The sequence below is a fragment of the Bos grunniens genome, chromosome 11, assembly GCF_055505025.1.
Source record: "Bos grunniens cultivar Pamir isolate PY7600 chromosome 11, Bosgru_T2T1.0, whole genome shotgun sequence".
NCBI lineage: Eukaryota > Metazoa > Chordata > Mammalia > Artiodactyla > Bovidae > Bos > Bos grunniens.
In genome coordinates this window covers 61,151,012-61,168,013 of record NC_141175.1, presented here as the reverse complement: position 1 = coordinate 61,168,013, position 17,002 = coordinate 61,151,012, and the positions used below count along the sequence as shown (strand labels likewise).

At 48.4% G+C, this 17,002-nt stretch overlaps 1 pseudogene; it reads left to right on the top strand.

Moving 5' to 3' along the window:
• The first annotated feature begins 3,057 nt into the window (after window positions 1–3,057).
• LOC147363192 (interleukin-37-like) lies at window positions 3,058–10,072 on the top strand (annotated as a pseudogene).
• Window positions 10,073–17,002: the final 6,930 nt, after the last annotated feature.

The window sequence follows — 17,002 nt, the reverse complement described above, 5'->3', positions numbered from 1 at the left end:
TCCATTTACAACTCTTTCCTGCATCACTGTTGTCAGACTAGGTGGGCACCCATACAGTTTATCTCAAGCACTGTGAAATGTGTTGAATGGATGTACCATGATCCTTGGCAATGTGATACTACCCACAGGAATTCCTTTACACCTTTGGTATGAAAGATGGCAGGCAATGAATGATGAACTAATAACCTCAGATGCCATCAATGACTAGCTGGAGAGATGCTGCATTTGCATATAGGCTTCCAAACTGATTACTCAAAGTGAGGATCACGCCTGGTCCCTCCAGAGTATAAGACAACAGTGCTCCAGGGGCCCAAAACAGAGCCACAGACTTCGGGGATCCCTGACCCAGGTAAGTGGTCCCTTTGTTGTTTATTCGCTCAGTCATGCTCAAGTCTTTGCGACCTCGTGGACTGTAGCCCGCTGGGCTCCTTTGTCCATGGGATTTCCCAGGCAAGAATACTGGAGTGGGTTGCCATTTCCTTCTCTAGGGGATCTTCCCAACCCAGGGACTGAACCTGTATCTCCTGCATTGGCAGGCGGATTCTTTACCACCAAGCCTCTAGGAAGCCCACGTGGTCCTTACCCCTGGCTTGAGGAACCACCTGATACAGATGGAGGAGCCCAGCAGCAACTGGTGTCTGCCTTGCTATTTCCCTAACAGAAGCCCGCCCCTCCATGGAGTTCCTGAATTTCTAAATATTCTGTCTGAGACCTGCCCAGACCACCTTGCTTTCAGCCCCCAAAGCAGCTGGGAGCCTTTTAGGAGGGCTACCAATAAGCAGACATTGCTCCAGGGCCCGGCAATCCCTGAGCTTAGGAAACCTGCAAACTCTGATAATGCCAGCCTCTTCTCTGAAGGCTGAGAAGACTCATTCCAGAGTCTGGAAAGTGCTGGTCTTCAGAAAGATATTTTGGAACCCAATATTTTGAGCGATCTGAGCTGGAGAGATGACTGTCAATGGCTGAATGCACTGCCTCTTTAGGAAGCTCTGTGGAAGCCACCTGCATTTATCTTGATATAGGTGGCAAATTCCATAAACAGCTCACAGGGACATCCCTAGGTCCTCCAGCCTGTGGGCATCCTTCGGGTCACTAGCAGCATCTTCATGTATTTGGATACCTACATTTTTATCTTTTGTTCTGATGTCCTCCTGTGAATGCCAATTTTTCTGCCTTCTCAAGTGCCACCAATCCTCTGTGTCCCTTGATTTGTCCCTCAAACTGCAAAGGCAGGTGTGCTTTGTGAATTCAGGGGATGCAAACAATGAACTACTGAGGATCAAATAGTAGATATCTGTGCCCTTAAAGAACCATCAGTTCTCCGCAACCCCCAGAACTGCCCGGTGGTCATCCTCTCCTTTGCTCACTGTCCTACTGACAAGCCCTGGAGCTCTTCCTAGTCATTTTTACTTATTATAAAACCATCTAGGTTCTCTTTGTCTTTTTCCTAAGCCTTTTTCCAAGGATTGGGTTTTCACACAAAACTTCCATCTCTGCAACCTTAAAAGTGGTGTCAGCCTTGACATGTCACCTACCTTCAGTTTTTTCGTCTGTAAATTGGGAATAAACAATTCTTGCCCCACTTCCCTCACTGTGTTGCCCTGAACTCATGTTGGGGAATGGGCTTTGTGAATCGGGTGAGAGGTGATATGTACCACTGGAAAGTATTTGAAAGCTTCTCTCCTCCAAGCTTGTCCTGTGAGGGGATTCTGAGTCAGCCCTGCCCCAAGACATCAGGAGTTGAGCTCCTTGGGATCTCTGGAGGCTCTGTTTTCCATGACAAGAGGCTGCAAAGAAATGGCCTTTCTTTGCTGACTAGACTCTACCAGGGAGTTGGCAAAGTTTTTCTCTGAAGATTGGGACAGTAAACAGTAGAGGCTTTCTTTGACTCTCTTTCAATGACTTATCTCTGCTGTTGCAGTCAGAGAACAGCCATAGACAACACGTAAACACAGACATGATTGTGTTCCAATAAAACTTTATTTAAAACCAGGTGGTAGGACAGATTTGGCCTGTGGGCTGTCTTTCTCCAGTCCCAGGATTAGAAAAATATACTCCCAACTTTTTATTTTGTATTGGGGTATAGCTTATTAACAAACAATGATGTCATAGTTTCAGGTGAACAGCGAAGGGACTGAGCCATACACACACATGCATCCATTATCCCCCAAACTCCCCTCCCATCCAAGTTGCCCCATGAGCAGAATTCTCTGTGCTGTATAGTAGGTCCTTATTGGTTATCCATTTGAAATATAACAGTGTGTACATGTCTATCCCAGACTCCCTAACTATCACTTCTTTCCATCCTTCCCTCTCCGCAACCGCAAGTTCATTCTCTAACTAAGTCTGTGAGTCTCTTTCTGCTTTGTAAATAGCTTCATTTGTATCATTTCTCTTTAGATTCCATATATAAGTGATGTCATATGATACTGCTCCTTGTCTGTCTGACTTAACTTCACTCAGTATGACAATCTCTAGATCCATCCATGTTGTTGTAAATGGCATTATTTCATTCTTTCTAGTGAGTGGACAATATTTCATTGTATATACACACCATATCTTCTTTATCCATTCCTCTGTTGATGGACATTTAGGTTGCTTCCATGTCCTCATTACCGTACACTTATTCAGTGAACGTTGGGGTGCATGTATCCTTTTGGATCATGTTTTTATCTGGATATACACCCAGTAGTGGGATTTGGGGTCATGTGGTAGCTCTATTTTTAGTTTTGAAAGGAACCTCCATACTGTAGAACAATATAGTTTGAATTTTCTGTTTCATTTTGCTAAAATGTTGTCAAGATCATAAAAATGATATATTTCAAAAACATCGCTTTGGAGGGCAAACATCAAAGAAGGATGGCCCAGGCCTGGGAGGACCTCCTGGATGCCACAAACGTTTCCAGGCAGAGAGCAAGGCCTGCAGCCTGATGGACACTTAAGGGCATTCAGCAAGGTCTTCTGGGGTCAGAAGATGCCATTACTAGTTTTCTTCCTGTCCACTCAGGTCCTGCCCTTCATCCCAGCCTCCTGTTGAGTCATTTCCTCACACTGAAAATGTCCGTTTTGGAGGAGAACCCAGGTATGAAAATGGACTGTGAAGACTGGGAAAGAGATGAACCTCAGTGCTCCTCAGAAGGTAAGATTCTTATTTAAAAAATCCACACCAGGGCCAAAGTGTAACTCCTAAAGAGGGACCTTATGAGGTGCTGGGCCCAGACCCAGCTTCTCCCTGTTGACCTTGCCTGGTATGTGAGTTTTGAGAACTTCCTTGGAAAACGAATTAGACAAGAGAAATCCTTGAAGGGGGAATGAGGCTTTGCCCCATATGTCCAGGTGCACCAGATGGTAGCTAAATCTTCACCCAAAGATTTGGGGTGCAAAGTCCTGATTCAACACTTGGATTTTTTTTTTTTTAATTATTTATTTTTGGCTGTACTGGGTCTTCATTACTGCATGGGCTTTTCTCTAGCTGCAGTGAGCAGGGGCTACTCTGTAGTTGTGGTGCATGGTCTTCTCATTGCAGTGGCTTCTCGTTGCACAGCACAGGCTCTAGGGCTCTTGGGCTTCAGTAGTTGCAGCACTTGGTCTCGGTAGTTGTGGTACATGGGCTTAGTTGCTCTGCAGCATGGGGGATCGTCCCAGCCTAGTGATTGAACCCATGTCTCCCATACTGGTGGGCAGGGCTGTCAGGGAAGCCCCACCACCTGAATGGTTTTGAATCCTCCAAAGACATCTTTTTCCTCCCCACCGGCCCAGGCAGAGGAGAAACCCATGTGATGGAAGGGGTTCTCTGAGTCTGGGCTGGAAAACGGACCCTAGCTCAGGGCTTCTGAGTACCTGCTGGAGGAAGGCACTTGGATAGCGGCTCCACAGGAACAAGAAGGGGAGGCTTTTGACCCAAATGACTGTCTAATGCACAGACCGTGGACGGAGAGGTCTGTAACACACCAGAAACCAAATCCTGGAGTTTTCAACCCACACACAGTATTCAGAGTTGCAAAACGAAGAATCAGGATGTTGGTCTGGTGGATGTGGACCTGCTAACAGTGACAACAGAGCAGTTTGGCACCAGCCCTGCTCCTGTGACACGGGTGATGTGGAGGCCACCCTGCCCATTCTGTCCCCAAGACAGTGAGGAGCAGACACTGGAAGGCACAGACACCAGATACCATAGTCTCCGAATGCCAGGGAGCTTCAGACTGTGACCTCGAGACCACATCCTGGCTCTGCCTCTGTCTGTTGCTGCACAAGAGGTGAAGGCATGCCTCCTGTTCCCCACACAGAACTGGAGAGGCTTCTGTCTGAGCCACTTCTCCCCACAGCCTTCCCCTCCCACTTCTCGGAAGCCTAGACTGTTAGAGCTGGAGGGACAGATAGGAGGATGATGGTCAAAGTGGAGGGAGGCAGAGCTGTCTCAGATGGCAGAGGAGCAGCAAAGCAAAGATGGGGTAACACCTTCACACCAGAGCACAGGGTTCGGTTTTTCGTCTTCTGGAGAAGGAAATGGCAGCCCACTCCAGTATTCTTGCCTACAGAATCCTGTGGATGGAGGAACCAGGTGGGCTGCTGTCTATAGGGTCGCCCAGAGTAGGACACGACTGAAGCGACTTAGCAGCAGCAGCAGCAGTTCTATGTGTTCTCAGTGTGCAAGAGTTGTATGGTTTATGACCAGACACTTTATTCAGGAATTTCTCAAATGATGTTTCATGAAAGAAAATCCTCCAGATGATTCTCAGAGTAATGTGGGCAAGTTATATTATCTCCACTGGAAGAATGCAGTGCATGTGTTTCTAATAAGTATGGACTCTAGGAAGTTCTGCACTCAGAAACTATCTCCTTTTTTAAAAAATTGTTTATTTTTGACTGGGCTGGGTCTTCGTTGCTGCGTGCAGGTTTTCTCCAGTTGCAGCAAGCAGGGGCTACTCTTCGTTGCAGTGTGTGGGGTTCTCACTGCGGTGCCTTCTCTTGTTGCAGAGCACGGGCCTTAGAGCATATGGGCTTCAGTAGTTGTGGTGCAAGTGCTTAGCTGCTCTGGACATGGAATCTTCCTGGACCAGGGATCGAATCCATGTCCCCTGCCGTGGCAGGCAGATTCTTATCCACAGCACCACACCAGAAGCCCCCCCACCGCTGAAACTAATCTTCACCTCTACCATTTTGGACCAAGGAAGCTATTTATAATGTCATCACTATTTCTCTGCTTCAGTGTTTCTCAAAACACATGCAAAAGAAGTAAGACAGTCAATGGCCCCTGATGGTCCTGAAAATTTCAATTGTCTGTGCTAACCTCCCTGTCTCTGATCCCAGACTCAGTCAGAGATGCCTTGGAGCCAGGCCCCAGCCTCACCTCCTTGAGTGCTGCCCATGCAGGTAAGGCCCCTGGGTGAACTGATGAGTGTGGTAAATGGTGAGGGTGTGGATGGAGGATGAGCTGCTGGGCTCTCAGGGGAGTGGGAGAATCAGAGACTGGGGGCACCTCAGGTGCTGGGATGGAGCTGAGGCTTTATTTTCGTAGAAGCAAGTCTCAGGAGGGCTGATAACATGTATGGTGTTGATGTATGGCAGAAACCAAGACAATATTGTAAAGCAATTATTTTCCATTAAAAATAAATAAATTTACAAAAAAAAGAAAGATGAGCCCAAGTTGGTTTCTGAGGTGCAGGTAATATGCAGCAGCTGAAGGGCACAAGAGAAGAAAGGTTTTGAGCCTGGTAGTCCCTCTGATCATGGCCAGGAGCCTGGAAACTCTGAAGTCCTTTCTCACTGTGTTTATGAAAATCAGAGACATGGCCAGCAGGGGGCACCCTGGAACCCACACCCCTGAAGGCCATGGTGCCTCGGCTAAGCTAAAACCCTTCTCACAAGCTACCCTGTGAACCTCCCATAACCCCATGAGGAAATGGTTAACATCACCAATTCCATGGGCAGAAACTGAGGAACAGTGGCAGGTTACCTGTGCCAGGTGACACAAACAGAAGTGACACGTGCTGGAATCTAAAGGTTCTACATGACCTTCCCAGGTGGCACTAGTGGTAAAGAATCTGAGTGCCAGTGCAGGAGACACAGATTCGATCCCTGGGTTGGGAAGATCCCCTGGAGGAGGGCATGGCAACTCCAGTATTCTTGCCTGGGAAATCCTATGGAGAGAGGAGCCTGGTGGGTGACAGTCCATGCAGTCGCAAAGAGTCTGACACTACTAAGTGACTTTCATTTCACTTTTCAGTTTTTTCATAATGTGAGAAACACAAGTTAAGAGGATTCTACCCAAGCTTTGGTGTGAGATGATGGGGGCCCAAGCGAGGGTATGATAGGAGGGAAACAGAAGGAAAAGAAGACTAAATTTAGGAAATACTAAAAAGGTTCGAAAAAATAAAGCCCAGTATTAATGCTAGGAATGCAACTTATATAGTATGTCTGGGTCTCACCCTGGACCAGTTGAATCAGAATCTCAGGGGGCTGGGGCTCGGACATCTATGGTCTTAAAAGATCACCCACCAGGTGATTTCTGCTGTATAGCCAAGACTGAGAACACTGCCTTAGACAGTGACACTCAAAGCCTGGTCCTCAGACCATTAGCATTAACAGCCCTGAAAGGCTGAGTCTGTAGGTTTGGTTAACATTTGACACATTGCAAGGCTGAGAGTTAATCTAGTTTAATGATTCTGAATCAACATGCACCCAAACCATGAACTCAGAATGTCCAGGGCCCAGAAATGCTGCCTAGGACATTCTAACCTGAGCAGAGCTGAGAAGCACAGATCTCATCTGCCCCTACACCACTACAGAGCCCCTTAGGGTCTTGCCTGGGCCAGTCATTTTTTTGATCAAATGTCCATGATTTGGGGGGCTCTAGGCCAGGGCTGAGGATGGTGGGTGAATCAGGCAGGGGAATTGCTCCCAGGGGGCTTACAATGATGCAGGGAAATGGGCAAGGACACCAATACCTATGCTTCAGGAATGGGTACAAAGAGCTGTGTGGTCCAGAGAGGAAGTGGGCCCCACAGAGGGGCTTAGGAGGGCTTCCTGGAGGAGGTGGCAGGAGAGCCAGCAGGAGCCCTCCCCACTCACGGGCAGAAGGAGACCAGAAGGACATTCCAAGCTGAGACCAGTCAGGGGCCTCGTGCTGACTGCAGAGGATGAGAACGAGACTTCAGATTTCATTTCTGGTTATAATTGCCTAGGGTGGATAATTATATTACACGGTCACCTGGTTTGGTGGCTACTGTGTTATCAACCTGGACATTTCACAGCCACCTGTCACTGATGGTTGCTGGCCCACGTGTGGGCTCCTGCCCTTAATCCTACAAGGGAAAGCTGGGCCACCTGCTCTGTCCAAGGCCCAGTAGGGAAGACTCCTTGTGTGGCTGCACCTCTAGGCAGGAATGGCCCAAATGTGTCTCTAAGGAGCCAGGCCCTGGGAAGTCCCCTGGTATTCTTGTGTCAGGTCCTGACTGTTCAGGGAGGTTCCTCCAAGGCCAGGCACAAACCCTTAGCTTCTTGTGGGAACCCGGCAATGCCAGCTCAATCTTGTATGAAGCTGTGCTCCTGGGCGCTTCCTACTTCCATATCTCACCTCCTGCTCTGCCACTGTCCGTGCATCGACTAGTAGGGGTTTGTCCCAGCCCAGGCAGTGCTGGTGGTGTGATGCCCACAGTGAGAGGATGCAGGAAAGAGGATTAAGAAGAGTAATGATTCACTAGTACTGAGTGATTTCTGAAGCTGATACCTGGCTAACTCTTATTCATCTCATTAAGCATTTTAATTCTCTCAAGACCCCAGGTAGGCACTGTTACTACCACTTCCCCTCATTTCACATATGAAGAAGTTGTGGTTTAGAGAGATTTAGTAACTTCTAAGTCCTAAAATATGTCTTCCCTGGTGGCTCAATGGTAAACAACCCACCTGCCAATGCAGGAGGTGTGAGTTCCTTCCCTGGGTCGGGAAGATCCCCCAATGAAGAAAATGGCAACCCACTCCAGTGTTCTTGCCTGGGAATTCCCTGGACAGAGGAGCCTGGAGGTCTACAGTCCATGGGATGGCAAAGAGTCAGACACTACTTAACGACCAAACAAGTCCTAAAATAGTAAGCGGCAGATCTTGGATTTGAACCCATGTCTCAGAATCAGAGCCCAGATGCTTACATACATGCTCAGTTGCTTGTTTGGAGCAAGGCAGACAGCCTGGGATGGGAGAAATCTTCAGGAGGCTGTGATGGCCAAGTTCACAGGCAGGGTGGGGGGCCAGGACCATCGACCATAGGCTAGGTGGCTCAGATGGTAAAGAGTCTGCCTGCAGTGCAGCAGACCTGGGTTTGATCCCAGGGTTGGAGGATCCCCTGGAGAAGGGAATGGCAATCTACTCCAGTATTTTTGCTTGGAGAATTCCATGGACAGAGGAGCCTGGTGGGCTACAGTCCATGGGGTCGCAAAGAGTTGGACACGACTGAGGGACACACACAGGGACAGAAGATCGAATTTTTTGTGCTTATTGTGAAATGTTACTATCTGGTTAATTTGATCTAGGTCCAAGAGTGAAGGCCAACGGCCCAGAGAAATTCACCATCCATGACGGTGATCAAAAAGTTTTGGTCCTGGACTCCAAGACCCTCAGAGCAGTTCCGGATAAGACTTACATACTCCCAGGTGACTCTCAGGGGTGTCGTGTTTTCCATCCCTGCAGTCAGGGGACGGCCTTCCTGTGAGGGGCTCAGCTCAGGCTGCATCACTCCTGCAGCTCCAGATGGTGGAGGGGAGCAGGGTGAAAGGGTCCAGGAACCACTAGGATTGCTAGGAATTAGATGGCAAGTCTGTAATGATGACTAGACTTGAGGGATGTCTTTCTGGGAGGTTTCTCCTTCTGAAAGAAAGACCCAGGCTGTGGAAGAAGGGGCAAATTGACCAGAGTGAATGAGGGGGTCTTTGACCAAGAATCAAGGGCTTCCCTGGCTTCCCTGGTGGCTCAGATGGTAGAGAATCTGCCTGCAACGCATGAGACCTGGGTTTGATCCTTGACTCAGAAAGATACCCTAGAGACAGGATTGGCATCCCACTGCAGTATTCTTGCCTGGAAAATCCCATGGACAGAGGAGCCTGGTGGGCTACAATCCATGGGGTCACAAGGAGTCGGACACAACTGAGCCACTAACAGACATGAAGGGAAAGGTTGTTCACATCTTGTCCAAAACCTCGGAAGACAAGAGGGCCTCTTCCTTATGCCAAAGACTAACCCATTCCTCTATCATTTTCCAGAAATCTTCTTTGTATTAGCCTCCTGTGTGAAGTCAGCTTATGAGAACAAAGGAAGCCCCATTTTTCTGGCCGTCTCAAAAGGCCAGCTGTGTCTCTGCTGTGACACAAACAAAGGACACAAGCCATCCCTGCAGCTGAAGGTGAGGGTTTCAACCAGTTTCCTTTGCCCTCGGCCACCCAAGTGGAAAGTCAAAGTCCTTAATGCCTCTCTGTGCTATGCTGTGCTCAGTTGCTTCAGTCATGCCTGACTCTTTGTGACTCCATGCACTGTAGCCTGCCAGGGTCCTCCGTCCACAGGATTCTCCAGGCAAGGATCTGGAGTGGGTTGCTATGCCCTTTTCCAGGGGATCTTTCCAACTCACAGATCAAACCTGTGTCTCTTGTGTCTCCTGCATGGCAGGCAGATTCTTTACCCAGATGCTCCACAAATTCTAATTTTGTCTAATATAACAGGAGCATCCATCTGCCCCACGCTGAGTTTTCTCCATCCCAAAGCCTGTACTGTCTAATTCATCTCTCTTACCTCCTAGAAGAAGAAACTTTCCAAACTGGCTGCCCAGAAGAAAGGGAAATATCTGCCCTTCATCTTTTATCGGAATAAAGTCGGCTCTCGGAATACCTTAGAGTCGGCTGCCCACCCTGGATGGTTTGTCTGCACCTTCCCCAATCCTGGGAAACCAGTCGGAATGACAAAAAGTCACGGAAGAAGGAAACACACTGAGTTTTCATTTCGGCGCATCTAAAAAGCTGAAATGAGCCCCTGTGAAGTCAGTGAATAAGAAACAGCCCCATCAGATGCCTTCCTGCCCTTTCTTCCCTAACTGTGTACCAATGGCAGAAGAACATGGGAGCTACTCATTAACCTCTTTTCGTTTCTTAATAGTGTTATAGCCATGCGTTCCGGGAAACAAACTCACTCAGAAGGACAATGCAGATAGTGCAGGCAGTTTATTACACCAGGGGGCCCAAGGCAGAGTCTCCTTTTAGCTAAGGACCCCGACCAGTTTTGGGGAAAACCTTATATACCCTAAGTGTACGTGCACAAACCCACCTCCCCAAATTCCCTGACAATCAAAGCTAACCCAGTGATTCATATGCCTTAAGCCTAGATAGTTAACAGTGGACAATTATCAATAGGCCTGTGGTCATACCCCAATAAGCATAATAGAATGCATGATTCTATTTGGTTACACAGATAATTAGGGTATTCTTTTAGTGACGGAGAGCCCCGGGGGCCTGGTTTTCCAGTTGGTATGTCATTTCCATAGTTACTGGGCATATAGCTCAAAGTCCACAGTCCGGCCCAAGATGGAGTCCTGCTTTCAAGATAGAACCTGTTCTGTTTCCTCCTTCATTCCCTCCTCTTGATGCTCTTAACTCATAGTATGAGCATCATTCATAGGGATATATTGCACCCTGGCTCTCCAACCACCAATTTGGGAGAACGACACCAATCTTTGGGTTACAAAGTTCATAATACGTTGTAAAATGCAGGGTCCACAAAGCAGAACCATCAAGGCAACTATAACGATGTTCCACAAATCACCCTTCACCCAAGATAGTGCCGAGAGGCAGCATTAACCTGTGAGTAGGCAGTGCAGCTCTAAGATTCTGTTCTGCATAGGGAAGAGAGGTGGGGAACCAAGAAATATTTTCAAATTAGCTCTTCCAGTTTATCATGGCTTAGGTGGTATGCTTGGTGTGTTTGGCTTACCAGAGTGGGTGCCAGCTCCTCGGGTACCAATAATTTTCCACTTGGCAATTCCCACCACCCCTTTTCAGTCTTCATGCCCCTTCCACTTTGGCTAGTTGATTTTGGGCTTCAGTGTATTTTGGAGACTCCAGTGTTAGCTCAGGCATCTCTGCCAATACAAGAACTTTAGTAGGGGCTTCACTTGTCACCCCCAAGCCCTCGTCTGCTTGTTTAGCGGTTTTATCTGCCAGTCCGTTTCCCCGAGCCTGGGGGGGTATCCTTTTTTGACGTCCTTAGCAGTGTATGACTGCAACCCTTTTTGGGTCCCAGACAGCATATAATAGGGTCAGAATTTCTTTTTTATTTTTAATGTCCTTTCTGCTGGCTGTCAGAAGACCTCTCTATATAAAGCCCCATGTACATGTAAAGTAGCAAAAACATACCTGGAGTCTGTGTAAATGTTTGTCTTCTTACCTTTTGACAGCTGGAGGGCCCACTGAGCAGACCAGTGTGATGGCAGAGAGCTAGCCTCACCGATGGTTTCTTCCATGACTACTGCATATCCCGACAGTTGTTGTCCTTGTTTCATCAGGCTGGTGCCATTGGTGTACAGGACCCAGTGTGGGTCCGGGATTGGCTGGTCTTTCAAGTCAGGTCTGCTGGCATATTCCTTTGCAATCATGTGAGGGCCCACCTTCTCCCACAGGAAGGAGAGTGGCTGGATTCAGGGCCTGACAAGGCTCAATAGTAACATGGGGGTTCTCACATAACAGTCCCTGGTATTGAGTAATCCGGGATGTCGACAGCCACTTATGGGGGTCCCTTCACAGGAGAGTGTTGACCTCATGCAGGACTTTTACAATCAAATCTTGGCCCAAAGTCAGCTTGGTTGTCTCCTGGACCAGTAAGGCAACCACAGCAACTACCCGTAAGCATCCCGGGCACCCAGTGGCAACATTGTCCAGCTGATTTGAGAGATAAGCCACGGGTCTGTCCCATGTCCCCATAGTCTGGAACAACACTCCCATAGCCACTTTGTCCTTTTCGGTCACATAAAGAGTAAATGGCTTAGCAAGGTCTGGCAGGCCCAAGGCTGGTGCTGACCTAATTGTACTGGGTTTGAGTTCTATTACCTCTGGGACTTGTTTTGCAAGCCTGGGAGGGTTGTCTTCCGCCCCAACCTCAGGGAATTATTGAGTTAACTCTCTCTCTCTCACTCCCTCCATCGACTGTTTAGCCCATCTGGTTTCCCTTCTGGGAGATCGTGCCACCTCCATTCATCTTGAGGGGTTACCGAGAGGAAGAGTAAATAAATGGTTGAGCCCACTCAAAAAAGTGGGTCTTTCGTGGTGGGGAATGGTCACTTATGCCCCCAATTTAGACAACAAGTCTCTTCCCAACATAGGTACTGGGCATTCAGAGATGTACAAAAATTCATGAGTCACTTGGTGTCCCCCCATCTGACATTTTCGGGGTATTCATGAGTCATATGGTGTCCCCCCATCTGACATTTTCAGGGTAGGCCTTTGAAACACAAAGCCTGCATTTATCACCGTCTGAGACCCAGCAGCCTCTGGATCTATTGGCATATAAAGTATACAGGCCTCGCACAGTCTTTCATAGAACTTAGAGGGTGATTCGCTTTCCCTTTGAATCACTTCGGAGGATTTTGCCCTACTTATGGGTTTTGGGGCCCCCCCTCTTGAGACCTTGTAAAATAGCAGTCCAATATCTCTCCAGGTGGCCCCTCCCTTCCTCTGTGTTACAGTCCCAATAGGGCCTCTCATGGGGGTGGCTAGTTCTGTCCACCGCTGCAGGTTTGCAGCACCCTCAGGTGCCATTTCTCGTAACCATTTTCTGGCCTCAGTTAGAATCCTGTGTCAGTCCTCAGTGCTGAAGAGGGAGACTAGAAGTTGGATTATGTCATCCCATGTAGGGCAGTGGGTTCGAAAAATAGTCTCCATTAGCTTAATCTGGTAATAATAGGCTATGGGGGGCTGATGGTAGTGGCCGTCTGCCCCCTGAACCGGAGGCTGCTGTAACTCTCTGAGGGGCATGTGTAGCAGGGCCCTTTCCTCTGGCTCCTTAGCAGAATGCAGCCTCTGATTCTGATGTCTCCTTTCCCTTTCCTGTCAGTACTCACCAGGAGAGGTGGGTACAGCTTGGGCAGTTTAGCTGGAGCCAGATCCTGGAAGTGTTGGCCAAAGGCTTATGCCACCAGGATCAGAGCCTGCCGAGGTGGTGGCTCTATGACCTCCAGGAGAGCTGGCAGAGGAGCAGCAGCTGCTGCAGGAACTTCACCTGGTCTTGGATCGGGCATTAAGGCAGCCTCTGGTCCTGGTGGAGCACTGGGCAGCGGGCACGTCATTATCCCGTATGGGATTGAGGGCTGGGTCATCCTCGTCCAAATCCTGTCAGATCCCAGAGGGAGAAGGGGGATCAGAATCTCTTCATCTGCCAGTCAGCATGGCCGAACCAGAACACCATGTGATCCAAGACTGCTGCTGCTGCTAAGTCGCTTCAGTCGTGTCCGACTCTGTGTGACCCCATAGACGGCAGCCCACCCGGCTCCGCCATCCCTGGGATTCTCCAGGCAAGAACACTGGAGTGGGTTGCCATTTCCTTCTCCAATGCATGAAAGTGAAAAGTGAAAGTGAAGTCGCTCAGTCGTGTCCGACTCTTAGCGACCCCATGGGCTACAGCCTACCAGGCTCCTCCATCCATGGGCTTTTCCAGGCAAGAGTACTGGAGTGGGGTGCCATTGCCTTCTCCGGATCCAAGACTATGTCTCCCTTAAAGTCCATTCTGCCTTGGAGGACTTGATCAGGTGCGGTTGAAAACACAGATGGGTTAAATATCCCATGGCCTGCCCACGTCCCAGGCCATCTCCAGAAAAGCAAATTCATATTCACTTACATATCCCCCTCCTTCTAGCCTGATAATTCCGAGGGGGTCAAGAATTTCATAGTAGACAGGACACCTCCTGGGGGAGGGTAGAATACGAGCACACAAGGACCAAGTTTCTTCTAAAAATCCCCTGGCCATTGCTTGGTAGTAATTTTCCCCAAGACGGCGTGGACACACCTCCTAAATGACCTTCACAAATTTCCTTCTTAAGCCCTAACACACTCATCAACGTGTGTACCAAGCAATCGCTGCCACCTGCCTATTCCAGGCTCCTGTGGGTCCATGCCCCTTCTAGTCCCTCCCGGGCGGGGCGGGGGGGGGGGAAATCGGGCGGGGAGGGGGGGGGAATCAGGCCCCCTCTTCCACCCTACCGGGTGGGTTCCTCCTCACCTGAGCACTCAGTTCCCCTGCTGCCGTCCACTACCTGCTAACATGAAAGGTCTGGGCATTGAGAAGCAGAATCCTTCCAGAAAGGCGAGGTGACCTCCCCCCTCTTGAAGACTCAAGCCATAAGGCCTCGGAGTATCCCAAATGGGACTTGCCTCCTCAAAGTGAGGAGTTTCCTGGCCAATGCACCAAATGTTGTAGCCACGCGTTCCGGGAAACAAACTCACTCAGAAGGACAATGCGGATAGTGGAGTGCAGTTTATTATACCGGCGGGCCCAAGGCAGAGTCTCCTCTTAGCCAAGGACCCCGACCAGTTTTTGGGAAAACTTTATATACCCTAAGTGCACGTGCACAAACCCACCTCCCCAAATTCCCTGACAATCAAAGTTAACCCAGTGATTCATATGCCGCAAGCCTAGGTAGTTAACAGTGGACAATTATCAATAGGCCTGTGGTCATACCCCAATAAGCATAATAGAATGTATGATTCTGTTCGGTTACACAGATAATTAGGGTATTTTTTTAGGCGATGGAGAGCCCTGGGGCTCTTCCTTCCGGGGGCCTGGTTTTCCAGTTAGTATGTCGTTTCCATAGATACTAGGCATATAGCTCAAAGTCCACTGTCCGGCCCAAGATGGAGTCCAGCTTTCAAGATAGAACCTGTTCTGTTTCCTCCTTCAATAGCACTATGGGAATTCGTATCTTTAGGTAGAAGGATACAGATATAGAAGGAAGGATTGCTTCATTGTAGAGTTCTCAGGTGAAATAAAGTTCTCTCTGTGCTCTGCTTACCCTGAACCCTCAGACATTTATCAGTGGTGTCATATCACATCGTCTAGCCAGGCAGAGTCTGGACTTGCCCTAGGAAGGAGCAGCTGGCCTAATCCTATGCTCCAGAATCAGCCATTCCTACTGGGAGCTGACGGGTTTCCCAGGTGGCCAATGCGGGTTTGATCCCTGGGTTGTAAAAATCCCCTGGAGTAGGAAATAACAACCTACTCCAATATTCTTGCCTGGGAAGTCCCTGGGAAATCCCAGAGGAGCCTGGCAGGCCACAGTTCAAGGGGTCGCAAGAGTCAGACATGATTTCATGGCTAAACAACAGCAACAATGACAAGTGGGATCTGATAGGCAATGGGGGTGGTGGTGTTGAAGTCCACGGAAGTTGTTTAGTCTGTATCTAGGGCACAGTATGATGGGGAGAAAAGCAACAGCAAGTCACCATCCAGCCAAGTGATAAGTGGAAAAGGGTGGGGTGGGTCTCAGACAAGGAGTAGAGTGACCTAAAATGTGGAAGAGACAGACACAAGGAATCTGGGTCAAGTGACAGCCAGGAGACCAGTTGAGCAACCAGTTGGTGTCTGGGAGTGAGGTACAAATTTCCAGGTAGGAAGGCCAGGGATCTCCAAACGGAGGAAATAGGCTGCAAGTGTCAGACATTTTTTCTCTCTCTCTTTAGCGGCAGGAGGAAACAAACTAGTGTTACATTCCCCCCCGCCCCCTACTCTATACAAATTTAAAAAGAGGTTTCTCTTAAAATTCTGTGTTGCCCTAATGACAGCTGGCTCCACCTGAACTTAACTTTTCTCAAACCTTGAGCTAACCAATGCATTTTTCTTACGGAAATGATCGTCTTAAGCTATGTTAATGTACTGTGTATTTACCCAAAACTCTGTCTTCAACTTGGTTCACCTAAAGGCTCAGAACTGACTTGACAAATGTTATACATTGTTCTCCTAATCTACGTTAATGGAACTATATATTTGCATGGAAATCTGCCTTTCTTCAAGATTCAAGTCAATCTATGGCCTGGGATGACTCACCTGGTGCCAAGATTATCTCAAAATGCATCTTGTAGGTGAGGGGCCTGGTGCCATTCTCTGAATTTTTAGACATTTCCTTTCTTTAATTAGCAGACTGCTAGAAACTATATAACATCCAGCTAAAGACTAGCAGGGGGGTACTCTTTCTGCCCGCTTCTGATGTCTATGTCAGAAGCTTTCTCTATACTTTTATATTTTAATAAAACATTATTACACAAAAGCTCTGAGTGGTCAAGCTTCGTCTCTGGCCCCAGATTGAATTCTTCTCCTCCAGAGGCCAAGAATCCTGGCATCTTTCTTGGTTCAGCAACAACCTTTCAGGAGGCCTGACAACAAAGGCAAGGTCCCATCACTAAGCTGGGCTCACATTCCAGTAAAGAGAAGGCTGGTCGACCAGAAAGTCTTGACCTGGAAACCGAGTCGGGGTGGCACAAGGGGTGGGAGATTTGGAAATTAGTTGTCTCCTAGGTATGGCTCTTCAGTTACAAGCAACAATAATTGAAGCAGGCTTGCTTAAGCAGAAAGTAAGCTCTAGTAAGCTAGGAGCTTACTAGAAGGATTTGGAGCACACTAGTTTCTCATTGCTGCTTTAACAGATTCCCACAAACACAGTGGTTTAGAACAATATTTCATTGTATATATGTACCACATCTTCTTTATCCATTCATTTGTCGATGGACATTTAGTCTGCTTCCACATCCTGGCTATTGTAAATAGTGCCGTAATGAACATTGGGATACATGTGTCTTTTTGTCATGCAGGAGACCCTGGTTCAATCTCTGGGTTGAGAAGATTCCCTGGAGAAGGGAATGGCAACCCACTTCAGTATTCTTGCCTGGAAAATTCCATGGACAGAGGAGCCTGGTGGGCTACAGTCTAAGGGGTGCAAAGAGTCGGACATGACTGAGAGACTAACACTTTCACTTTTCATGCCCAGTAG